This window comes from Sus scrofa, chromosome 16 (genome assembly GCF_054392235.1).
Source record: "Sus scrofa isolate SSC_HxYL_T2T_F1_AM1 chromosome 16, Sscrofa_HxYL_maternal_Yorkshire_Landrace_v2.0, whole genome shotgun sequence".
Taxonomy (NCBI): Eukaryota; Metazoa; Chordata; class Mammalia; order Artiodactyla; family Suidae; genus Sus; species Sus scrofa.
This window is the reverse complement of record NC_139398.1, coordinates 52,284,157-52,297,363: the sequence shown is the minus strand read 5'-3', so window position 1 is coordinate 52,297,363 and position 13,207 is coordinate 52,284,157. Positions and strand designations below refer to the sequence as shown.

General features: G+C 46.4%; 1 long non-coding RNA gene across 1 annotated transcript in view; it reads right to left on the bottom strand.

Moving 5' to 3' along the window:
• Positions 1-13,185, bottom strand: part of LOC102167681 (uncharacterized) — a 310,638-nt gene extending 297,453 nt beyond the window's left edge. The window contains exon 1 of the long non-coding RNA XR_014831400.1: positions 12,971-13,185. This is a non-coding gene — a long non-coding RNA (uncharacterized LOC102167681). The remainder of the gene's footprint in view (positions 1-12,970) is intronic.
• Between the last annotated feature and the right edge of the window lie 22 nt (positions 13,186-13,207).

Here is a 13,207-nt window from a genome sequence, read left to right as displayed (position 1 = left end):
TTTAGGCAACCAGATCTCAATGGCCCATCCCACAATGCTTTCTTCAAACAGAACACATGAGAAACTAAGCTAAACCTGTACTTATTTTTACTGATTAAAAGTACTCATCCCAAGATCAAACATACCCTAGCTGGGGCAGAAATCACTTTCACTGGAGGCCAGGCTGAGTGTGGTGATTCTCTACGCCTAGAGACACGGCCATATGGGTGAAGTTGAATGAGAAATATAAAGAATAGCTAGGTTCATTTGCACCGTATCTTAGATTCCTCATATAAGTGATATCATATCTAATCTCTTCAAAGAGAACATGATAGAAGATAACATGAGAAAAAGAATGTGTATATACATATGAATGACTGGGTCACTTTTGCTGTACAGCAGAAATTGGTACAACATTGTAAATCAACTATACTTTAATTTTTTAAAAAAGAAAGAAATATAAAGAATAGAACTTTACCAGGATATATATATAGCCCAGTGTGGCTGCTTTCAGGTCCCCTTGCAAAAACTCTCAAAACAAAGAGCATCCTTTGACTTTCTCCTGTGTTTAATCTCATTTTCTACAATGACAGAATCCCAAAGAGCTGCAGCATCTCACTGAGGAAGAGACTTTTCCTCATGGATGAATTCCACTACCGTTAACCCACCCCCATCCTGGAGCTGAACCTCCAAGATGCTCACACATCAGCAGGCAAGCTCCCACCCAAGGCTTCTCCTGGGCATGGAATGGGACGTGCTCTGTCACTTAGTGGAAGTCACTTAGGCCTCCTTGAACTGTCACGTCTCTAACTGTGAGGCTTGCATCATAAGCTACTTACAGGATTCATGTACCACATGTTGAGTGAAATAGGAGATACAGGAAATGAGCCAGATTCCTGGGCTGGAGGGAGGGCACATTGTTAACCAGAGGGGACAGAACAAGAGCAGCCACACATGGTATTCCAAGCCCTTGGCAAACTACACAAAGGAAGGCTGTATCCACCCATTCTAAAGGCAGTGTAGCACTTGCATTCTGGAGAACTAGCTTTTCTTTTTCCCTAGTCAAGAAACACTGAAAATTCAAAGTTGTTTGTGCATGTGTGTATCTGTGTGCATTTTGAACATGGCTGTGGATCGAACAGTCTGAGGGTTCTGTAGCCATATAAGAGACAAAGTGGGCTTACAGTAGACAAAGCCAAGTCTAGAAAGAAGTCCAAACGTGAGGTCTGAGAAGTGCTCCTGACTCAGCCACTCAAACCACATCTCTGGCCCAGCCCTGTTGGAGTCCCATTTGCGGCATTTAAAATTTGGGTGACTGGATCCCCAAGGAGTCTGGCTTGCACATAACCTCATCCTCTCCATCCTCCTCCTCAAACCTGAATCACTCCATGAGTCAATTGACTTAAAATCGCTTATTTTCTTCAGTGGTTTCCTTATGGCCATCATTGCTATTCCATCTTCCTTCCTCCCTAAAACCACGTGCATGCAGAGTCTCAGCCTCTCTAATAGGATTTTATCCCCCATGGGGCAAGGCCTTTGCCATCTCTTTTATTCTCCCTCCATGGAGTGCTCTATATTGCAACCAAGGCAGCTTAAATATTTGACCAATTGGTTTGTTTCTTTGTAAAAGGATTCCCTTTCTCTGCACTTCACAAGACAAGTTTATAATAGTGTTGAGTCACCTTCACAATCTGATGCAGAAAGCATTTGCTAAGTGTTAGCCTCTTGTCCTCAGTTGTGAGAAGACAAGCACGTAGCCTTCCCTTCCTCCTCTCCAATCCCCTGCTCCTGGGAGGAGGCCAGTGAACAACTCTGTGACTTACTCACTTGTAACAATTAGAAGTTAAATGATATAAATTACTTCTGCACCATTGCCAGTGGAGGCTTGAACACTGGAACACCATTATTACCAAGTGCAACAGATGGACGTAGATTCCTCATAGTAGACTGAGCCAGGCCCACCGTCTATCCCAGGAAGTCCGTCATCCCTGGACAGGCTGTAGGGGCACCTGCTGGGGAGAGGGACTTCTTGCTGCAGAGAGGAAACCTAGCTCTGTACAGCTTCCCCTTAGAACTGAGGACCAGGTGACCCAAAGTAATGCTGACTGTGCTTTTCCCCAGCAGGCAGAGACTCCATACCTGGCCCCTGATAGCTAATACCCTAGGTCTAGCAACAGGAGGTAAACAGATTGTTTCCTGCAGTATTCCCCCGGCACAGGTGTCACCTGTAGAAAAATCTACTGTGCAAAGAAAGTGGATTTTAATCATCTGCCTCTGCACTTGCTCATGCCCCTGCTGGGGCTCCAGACTCCCACAGATCCTCAAGCATGCCAGACACACCCCAGCCTCAAGGCCTTTGCACTTGTCCCCTCTGCTGAGAATGCTGTTTCCCAGGTGTCCTCACAACACCCTCTCGCCTCATTCAGGTTTGCCTAAATATCACCTCAGAGCAAATAGCTCCCCATGCCCCCCAGCGAGCCTCACTCCATTTTCTAGTTCTATTTCTCTCTTTGTCACTTTGCATTGCCCAACACACCATCACTTTACTTGCACATTTTGGTTGCTGCTTTTTCTCCTTTAGAACCTAATTTCCATGAGCGCTATTTTGTTCTCTACTGTGTCCTCAGTACCTATAAGAGTGCCAATAGTAGATGCTCATGTACTAAAAATAGATATTAAATAAGTGAAAGAATTGTCATCACTGTTATTGTTGTCAGATAAGGTATAGGTCACCTTTGGCATCAGTAGGGAGCACACTTCATGCAGGAGCCACCCCTCCTAGAAAGGAGTATTTAGTTGAGAACTTCCGAAGGCTGAGCAGTTGAACACACTGGATCACTTTGCTAGGATGTAGAAATTTCTCATCTCACAGTCTGGAGGCTACAAGTCTGAAATCAAGGTGTGGGCACAGTTGGTTCCTTACAATTGTGAGGGAGACTCTGTTGCAGGCTTCCTCTCTAGCTTCTGGAGGCTTTCTGCCAATCTTCAGTATTCCTTGGCTCAGAGAAGCATCACCTTGATCTCTTTCATCTTCACATGGAGTTCTCCCTGTCAGCATGTCTGTATCCAAATTTCCCCTTCTTCTAAGGATACCTGTCATATTGGATTAGGGCCCATCCTAATAACCTCATCTTAACTAACAATGTCTGCAACAACCCTATTTCCAAATAAAGCCACATGCTGGTGCTGGAATTTAGGGCTTCATATGTAAATTGTGAGGAAGGGGAAACAATTTAACTCATAACTCTTCTCACTTTGTATGGACACAAAGTTTGCCTAATGAGCAACATTGTCTCTTCATGCTCCCTCATTATGTCTTAAGGGTGGGAAAATGGATGTCAGACAGGGTTGGCCCAAGACCAGCCTCATAGCCTGGGTCCACTTTTCTCAGGCTTTCCCTTAGGAGGACCACTGTATGGGCAGTATAGACTTCCCTGCAGCCCAGGGGGAAGCTGCCCACCCCCCAGCATCCTGCAGGCCCACTGATTATTCAGCCCTCAGCTGGACCCAAAGAGAGTCACCAGGAAAGACAACTGAAGGTGGGTTCAAATAGCATGTACCCCTATGCAAACCTGGGGATGGGTCAAGAGGAATGTCCCAAGAGCCCGGGGAAGCCAGCACCTAACACTGGCCCTGTGCACACAGCTCTGGATACAAATGCTTTGAGAGATAGAAATGACAAGATTTACCCCAAGTAGCCACTGAACTGGACATAGACCTTTGAAAACCTAGGTGGGGTTGATTGCAGATGCCCATGAGCATCAGAACAGGAATGCTGGTGTCCCTGTTTCCATCAGGAGCCCAGTTCTTGATGTTTTATAACTAGCCATAAACCAGTGGGGTAGTCCCTCCAAGAGCCTTACCCAAATTTGACTCCATACGCATTCACCCCCAGAAAGGGCACTAAAGAACTTGAGAATACTTTAGTTTTTCCAACCCATAACATTCTGATTTACTAGCACCAAAGTGGAATAATCAAATGTAATAGGGTGAGCCTAGGTGTGTGATCCAACTTCATGAAACTGTCTCCCAAATAATACTTCCTTCACTGCTGTGGCAAGTATTGGATAACTTTGTGCCCTCCACAATGTAGGTACTCAACAAATGAAAAGGGACTCACCTGAAGAAGGAAAATCGCAGCAGCAAGAAGCCCTGGGCACTGCAGCCTGTCACCAAGGATGCCTGCTACAACCAAAAGCAAAGACTGGCAAGAGTTGGGGGGGGGGGGCACGCTCCAGCATTCCCAGGTAGCAGGCACATTTCCTCCTGCCCAGATTTAAATGAAAGAATAAAATTTGCATTCAATCCCCTCAGGGTCTGGCTCAGTGATCTTGTGCCTCAGGTTTGAAATATTTCTGCTCCAGGGAGCTGCAGGTTCAAATCCCAGGAGAGTTTCTGCTAGGCCTGGCATCCTTCTGAGACAGATCATTTGAATAAATGCAATTTAATGAAGGCAGACCTTTCAGCGAAGGCCTCTGGAAAAGAGAGATGGAACTCCTGTGGGAGGGCAGAAGGGTCGGAATTTACCGGGTTTTCCCAGTGTCCTTGCCAGATGTCAAGCATTCTTAAAACTGTGGGGAAACCAGACAAAGTTCACAGAAGATCCTTGTGCCAGGACCTGGCCCCCCACTTGTCTCTATTGTGGATCCCCTGTCATTTGTTTTCTTCTCACCTCTGCCCTGAAAGTGAGTGTTTTTTAGGAATAACAACACTATAGTTCCTTGGTGGCCTACCAGTTAAGGACTCAGTGTTGTTACTACTGTGGGTCAGGTTCCTGCTGTGGTATGGGGTCAACCCCTGGCCCAAGAACTTCTGCATGCAGAAGGCACAGCCAGTAAAAAGAAGAAGAATGGCAGTGCTTCTGCTGAAGACTATTCTCCTATACTGGAGATGGGTCTAGTCCCCTCCAAGCCACGCCTGATAGGAGGATAATTTAATTCAGTGGTTACAGCTGGAGACCCCAGATCAGATGATCTGTGTGCACATCTAGCTTCTCCAAGTTCTACCTGTGTGGCCTCTTCTATAGGCCACACCCAAAAGTTTACTGGTATTTGCATTTCGGAAACTATGCCACATACACCACTGCTCTCAGCTTGGAGTCTCATAGGATAAGAGGATCTTGAAAAGCTCTCCAACAGCCCCAAGCAGGGGCAGCAAGGACACATCAGAGTTATCAAAGGCTTCATCACTTTCGAGACATACACTCAAAGGCCACTTTAGTTATACCATTAAACTTCATAGGGCCCCACCATCCAATGAGACTTTATATGGCTTTTTAGGGGTCACTGCTTTCAGGGATTTTATCTCCAGGGGCGAAGTAGAAGGGGCTATGAAGAGACACCAAGAGGGAGAACAAGAGAGGGACCCTGTCTCAAGTTAGAGTCCTCACGAGGAACAGAAGTAGATTAGTGTGCGGGATGCTTCTTAGGGAGTACTCTTGGATCTACACCTGTAGAAGGAGGCAGAGGGAGAAGTTGAGTTGTAATAGCATTTCAACAGAGGCCTCTGCTGACCATACAGGGAGCAACGGTGGCCTACAGATTTATCCCAAGTTGGGGAGGGGAGCCAGGCTTTTGTACCTCCCATGTGGATCATTCATTAGACCTGGTTGCTCTGGGAAGGGGCCTGGCCCTGGGCAAGGTATCTCTGCAGCAGAGGCAATCCCCAAGGAGCATCAGCAGCTGAGAGCTCTCTTCCCACACCAGCCCCAAGGCGTCCCACAGCAGATTACAGCAGCATGACACACAGTCCACCACAAGCCCCACCAGAACAATCTCTTTCTGCATGAGTGGAAATATCCCTCACCACACTGGTGGGGGCAGAAATCTTTCACAATTACAATGAACAGAGGGGATTTAATTTTGGCTGGGGGTACCCCCAGGCCTAACTCTGCCACTAAGTCTAAGACTCGGTTATCAGCAAACAGTGGGAAGATTTCAAACTATAGAGTCCTCGAGTAGGAAAAGAACAAAAGCCACCCAACTAAACTCCAACCCAAGGCAAAGACTGCAATTGTACCCCAGCAGATGGTCTTCCAGCCTCTGCCTAACCATTCTAAGGCCTAGGCTGGGGTGGGTGCTCCATTTACCACAGACCTGACACCCTTATTTTTTAACAGTTTTTTGTAATATTCAATTACTATCAACCTCCCAGGAAAGATCACTCATAACTCACCAAGTAATCACTTATTCATAGATCATTCTTCAGCTACTTGAAGAAAAATAATCCAGTTCTTTCTGTGGGCACCAACCATATGCCTACCAGGCATTTGTTCATTCATGCACTGTGCCTTCTGTCAAGGCCTCACATGGACACTGAGTCATTCCATCTTCATAAAAGTCTCATAAAAATAACAACATCCAGCATTATTACCTTTGGTTCTTGCCCTGAAATGTTAGAGAAGGTTTCACCCAAAAGGGAAGCACTGGATTGGATCTTGAAGAATGAATGGGAAGTCTCTTATTCCAGAGCAGGTGCCATTTCAGGCTGAAGGAGTAGGATTTACAAAGACCTGGAGCATCAGAGAGCTTAGCGTATTTGGGGGAACCCTTGTGATATGGCTAGAGTAGTAGTTCTCATCTGAGGACAACTGCTCCCTAGGGGTCACTTGGCAAGATCTAGGGACATTATTGTCACAACTATGGGAGAATACTACTGGCATCTAGTGGGTTGAGGCCAATAATGCTGCTAAATATCCTATGGTGTACAGGACAGCCCCCATAGCAAATATTTATCTGGCCAGCAACTTCAGTAATGCTGAGGTTGGGAAAATCTGGCCTAGAGCTTGAGGGGAAGGCAGGGATGTAAATGGGTAAATAGGAACTAGATTCCAAAAGGCCAAGCTAAGAGGTTTAATCCCTTCCTGTTGCCTGCAGGATTTCAGAACCTAGATTTGCTAAGAAAATTCAAAAATCATCTAGAATAATGCAAGTCTGGGATCAGGGAGATTGTCTAGAGACTGTTATGATTTCTCATTTATTCATTCTTCCACTAAGAGTTTCTTTCACTAAAAGTCTATGAGTTTAAGTCAATAACTAAAGACCTAATGAGCACCTACTACATACTAGGGTCTGTGCTAGTCCCTGAGATGCAATGATGACTAAAACAGTTCTTGCCGTTGGGAGTTTTACAGTCCAAATAAAGGAGGGATTTCCTATTGTGGCTCAGCAGTAACAAACCTGACTAGCATCCATAAGGATGTTGGTTTGATCCCTGGCCTTGCTCAGTGGGTTAAATATCCAGTGTTGCTGCTAGCTGCAGCTTAGGTCACAGACATGGCTCAGATCCTGCCCTGCTGTTGCTATGGTGTAGGCTGGCAGCTATGGCTCCAATTTGACCCCTGCCCAGGAACTTCCACATGTCACATGTGTGTCCATAAAAAAGCAGAAAAAAAAGGGGGGGGGGGAGAAAGATGCTCTTTGAATAATCTCACAAATGTGGAAGCACACATAGAAGCAGGCACAACAAAGCACCAATAAGGGAGCTACCAGCGTATATGGCAGTGAGGACTGATCAAGGAAGATTCCAAGGAGAAGACATCCCCTGTGAAGCCCACTGGGGTCCCTGGGAAAAATAAGATGGAATATAGGTGATAAGGTCTAACCTCTTGCTTTGTTGCTTAGTCTAGTTTCACTTGCCTATAAGGTACTATGAGCAAAGGCCTTATACCTAACGCATCAGATTAGAGTTCCCAGCACAGTACTGCTACACTTGACACCTGAACTTGGTGTGCTACATGCAAACACACTGCATACCACACCTCAATTCAAGATGGCAGCAGTGTACCATGTGCAGAAACGCTGCACCTGGCACTTTGATCTGGAGTTCTGTGAGAACTCTGTAACAGGACTGTACCTGACCCTCAAGGACCCCACCCCCACCCTCCACAGAGGAGAACCCTTCAAAGCAGCCCCTCAACAGCCTGTTGGGGAGAGTGTGTACTTTCGAGTATGAGCTCACATCTCTCCATTCTTTAATCAAAGAATAAAATTTTTCTTTGCTTCTGAACCAAACTCAGTCTCATTCTACTGGCTCAAATGACACCAGGCAGGTGGAGGCTTGTTGGGGCCTGATTCAAAAGGGAAGGTAACAAATTTTGGTGACCATGAAGGGACAGACCATGGCCTTTTCACCTGCACTTATCCACTAGCTCTGGGCCCACCGAGCTCCAGCAGGGGGATGGTGGAAGCTTTGGGAGGTTCACATGAGGATGACTGACTCTGATCTCTGAGTACACTCCGATGGGATAGAACAATGGCAAAGCCAAATTTAGAACAACTCTGCCCCACAACCCAATACCTGGATGTGGTACACACACAGTATAGCCCCCAGAGTCCTCTGGATCACACCTTCCTAAGGGGATCATACTGTGGCATCATTGGGAATTAGAGACTGAAACTCACACGGTCTGCCTGATGCCTCTGGCTGGCCTTCCTGAGGTACTGAATACCTGGAGAAGGTGAGGACCTATGGACAAGAGGAAGCCACAGCAGTCTTGCCCACTGTCTCACCAGTAGTGCTATCCTCTTTTATCTTATCCAAGGCAGTAGTGGCTACACCAGGGTGTTTTTGCCCTCCTTACCAACTTCCAGTAGCATTCTCCATAGTCACTTTTGGTTTGGTAAAAGAAAGTGGCCAGCCCTGTGAGCCAAGAGGTGAGACCAGGAAAAGGCCCAGGTAATGAGGATACCTGATGAAATGGAATAAGGATGCTCCATACAAGTTCAGGAAAAGGCACTGAGGATTCCTGCGTGTGAAAGGATCCCAAGGTAAGTAAGTGATTGGTGCCTTGACCTCTTCCAGTTAGTGCTTGTTGCTCTGAAGTGGGCTGGAGAGCCTTTGAGCCACTCGCATGACCAGGAACCCGATTACTGGGAGCCCTGGGAACTGCTAGCAAGAACAGACACCACCCAATGTCTCCTCCCTGCTCTGCTTATGAGGCAAACCCTGGATGATTGTTTATCGGCTGAGGTTCCACGGACTCTCTTCCAGATATGAGCACAGCATTCCAAGTTGTCCCCATGGTCTGGTGAGCACCCTGTGGGAATCCCTCCTGCATTAACTCTCACCTGGTGGGAAATCCAAGAATTCTTCTTTTTTGACTGAATGGAGGAAAGAAAGACTCCCACCTCAGCTAAGCTGCTCTGTCCCAGAGGCAGTCCCATCTAACCTCTCATGGAACATTCTGACTATTTCAAGCAAAGGCCATTAAAAATTCAAGGGAAATCCCCAACTCTATCAGAGCCCATGCCTATTTGGGACTCTTGAAGGATCCATAAATGGTTTGGTGCTGGTTCCAAATTTCCTGAACTGGAAATCTTATTTAGGTCAAGTCTTATGGCATTTGCATGTCAACACATTACTCCAACCGCCCCCATAGTAATTGGAAAGATGTCATTGTAAGGGACTGAGGGAGGATCCAGAGGGGCTCCTGAATCTGATTAGGGGAAACTTCCAGACCCATGACTCAACTGGGCTAAAATCGAGAGCCTCCTCAATATACTCTTAATGAGGGAAGAGAAGGCCACCATTTTTTCAAAAGCCCAAGAGGAAGCAAACAAAAAGAACAGAGACAATGAAGGTCATGCTATCTTCAGACCGGGGAATCAAGTATTTCTAGACAATAGATCCAACTTGGACCACCAAGACATTAGAGAAAGGAGTAGAAAACAGAGGCTGACCCATTATAAAAATATGATCCTGGAGTTCCTGTTGTGGCTCAGTGGTTAATGAATCTGACTAGGAAACATGAGGTTGTGGGTTCAATCTCTGGCCTCGCTCAGTGGGTTAAGGATCTGGCATTGCTGGGAGTTGCGGTGTAGGTTGCAGACACGGCTTGGATCCTGCATTGCTGTGGCTGTGGTGTAGGCCGGCAGCTACAGTTCTGATCAGACCCCTAGCCTGGGAACCTCCATATCCCGCATGGGCAGCACTAGAAAAAAAAAAAAAAAGACAAAAATAAATACATAAATAAAATAAAATATAAAACTATGATCCTAAAGAGTACCCAGGCATCAGCAAAGAAGCCTATCAATTGCAACGAGATAAAGGAAATCAGTCAGGAGCCAACAAAAAATCCTTGTGCATTCCTAGAGAGTTTGGGGGAATGCATTCTAATCCATACTACCACTGACCCAGACTCATTGGAAGAGAATGCAATCCTGAGGTTGTATTTCATTTCCCAAAATACCCTCAACATTAGGCAGGAACTTCAAAAAATGGAAATAGAACCAGATAACCCTACCTCTCATATGGCTGAGGTTGCCTACTGGATGTTTAATAACCAAGATTTAGAGGAGAAAACATCAGAGGATAAAAAGGTATGGAAGCAAGTCCACCTACTGGCTGCTGCCCCTCCAAGGGCAACTGGTCTGCATGGGAATCTGTACTAACTGCCCACAGAGACTCTCAGTTCCAATGAGTGACCACCAGTACCCAGCAAGGGATAATAAGCCAAGGAAACTGGACCCAATCAGTGTGCCATGAGTAACCAAGAGGGACACTTGAAGAGAGAAGGCCCTCACCAAAGGGGGATGGAAATTGCAGACCCCAGCCACTACCCTTGAAGGCAGATGGTCCCAAAATAGATGAAAAAAGATGGAGTCAGAGGAGCCCTGGCTGGTGCTGGACATAGCAGGAACGCCTGTTGACAGTGGTGCTGCTTACTTGATTCTGAACACCATAACAGGCAAACTTAGTCACAAGACTTATAAAATCTAGGGGCTATGAGGGAAGACCTAAGAACAGACATTCATAGAGCCATTAAACAACCCAGTAGTTACCATAAAAACCTGTTAAACCCTAAATCCTGCCACCTGACTGCTTACAGAAACAAGGCCATTGTAATGTGATTATACGGAACCAATAGACAGTCTATTCCAGCTGCCCTGACCAAGGAGTGAGGCTCTCCTAAATGCTGAAGAAGGATGGTACAGAGAGGAAAGCAGTTTTATGAGGGAGGGGAAAAGGCTGGTGGGATATACAGTAACTTCCCAGACCCAAGTCAGAGAAGCAAGAAGCCTAGCCCTACTTCTGCCCGAAAGGCAGAGCTGATGACAGGGAAGATCTTAAATGTTTCAGACCAGAGGGACATATCCTGGAGAAGACTGGCAGGTTGATTCCACTGTCATACTGAGAATACTGGCCAATTTCAGCTATCTCTTGGTGCTGGAAGACACATTTTCTGCCATTCCCGATGGAACGGAAATGGCAGCTGGGGTTGGCTAAGGCATTGCTAAAAGACATAATCCCCAGGTCTGGAGTCCCAGGATCCCTACAAAGCAATTATAATCCAATATTTGTGTCTCACGTGAACAAGTGCCCTGGGCATAAAATGCACCTTGCACTCAGCCTGGAGACCCCAATCATCAGGGAAAGTAGAGATCCAATCAGACCTTGAAACAGGCCTTAGCCAAACTATGTCAGGAAACTCAAGAAAATTGGATTAAATTGCTTCTGATTGCCCCAGGGGATAAAGTTAAGCACATTTGAACTCATGTATGGGGGACCCACTCCCCAAGCTCGGGAAAAGGGATTGTTTAACCTTCTTGAATTGGAGTAACTCAAGTATGCCCTCCAGGTAGGAGAACACATGAAAGCTCTCACAGAATAGGTAACCAGGTGCTGCCTGCACCCACTGACCTGGCCCTACACCCCTCTCACCAGGGTAATGGGTATACCTAAAAACCCAGAAAAACAACAGTCTGCAAGATACTCTGGTAACAACAGCTGCCATTGTGCCAGGTCCTCTTTGTTCTCCCAGGACAAAATATACTTCCAATTTATACTTCCCATTTTGGGAATTTAAATGTTTCCCACCACCGTCACCCCATAGCAAACACATTTCTTCTACAATGTGGCCAGAGATATTCAAGACAGAATGGAACTTCACTCAGAGTCAGACCTGACATGCCCAACCTGAAAATGGGAAAGAACCATCAGACATTTTTAAGAGAAAACCCAATAATGAGAGGGAAAGTACTAAATACCACCCACCTCCCAGCTGGCAATAAACTGTAAACAAGCTGAAGTTGCAGCTGGTCTCACTTGTGACACTTACAGACAAACAGCACCAATAATATGTGAATCAGGTGGCCCAATGAGAGAAAATAGCTGAGTCTGGTACCTGCTAGGTGCCCCAATATGGATCTAGATATACTTGGACGAAAAACTAGAACACTAACCCTTCGAAGTCTCAAGTCAGGGGCACAGAGTCAGTGCGGTTACAAAGAGAATGCATGTTCTTGAGTAAGAACGCAAATGCAATGAGGGACTGGACATTCCAATGCTTAGACAGGGCCAAGGTGAGGGGCTATGTTACCACGAGAGTTGTAGGACTAGATCCGAACTTAATACTGGAGTTTACAATCGAACAATTACCCATAGGAAGAAGCTACAACAATTCAAAAGATCCACAGGACTGCTAATTGCAGGAGTCATTGCACTTATTGGGGTGCTTGTGGCCCTGGCTGGGGGAACTATATATGACACTGTCCCCATAAATAAGGTTAACAGCCACAATGGCCTTTGAGACTAGCCTTTACTTCAAACTATTAGGAAAAAACTTGACCTGGGCGAAAACGGTGGAGCAGGGTAAAACATGCCCTCCTCAGCATCAATTGGTTTCTGTCTTTCCTAAGCCCCTTAACAGGTATTGTTCTCATGCTGATATTTGGGCCATGTATCTTAAATGTCCTGGTGTCCTTTATCGCCAAAAGTTTAGACAAATGATGGTGGTTCAGGAATATGCACAGTCAGGGCCAAGGCCTGGTGACGACCAAACAGATGTAAAGGTGGCTAGGGAGAAGTTCTGCTCCTCTACCTGGGTTGTGATGACACCCAAACTCGGCAGGAAGCAGTTATATGAGACAGACCCTGGCCGCGGCTCCTCAAGAATGAGGACAAAAGACAGAGGAGGAATCTGTCACCAGCAAAGCCCATGAACAATTCCCAGGAAATAAAAATAGAATCTGGGAATAAAATAGAGTCTAACCTTTTTATCCTTTATGCTCTGTCTAGTTTCACTTGCTTACAGGAAGCCGCATGCAGAGGCCTCGCACTGGACCCTTCAGACCTGATTCCTCCAGGCAAACAGCCGCACTTCAGCTGGGGGGCCGCATGCACAAGCGCACAAGTGCTCCGCAGACGCTCAATCCAAGACGGCGCCGGTGGGCGGTGGGCAGAGGCGCTGCGCCCAGCACAGGAACCTGGCGCCGGAGCAGCAGCCGCA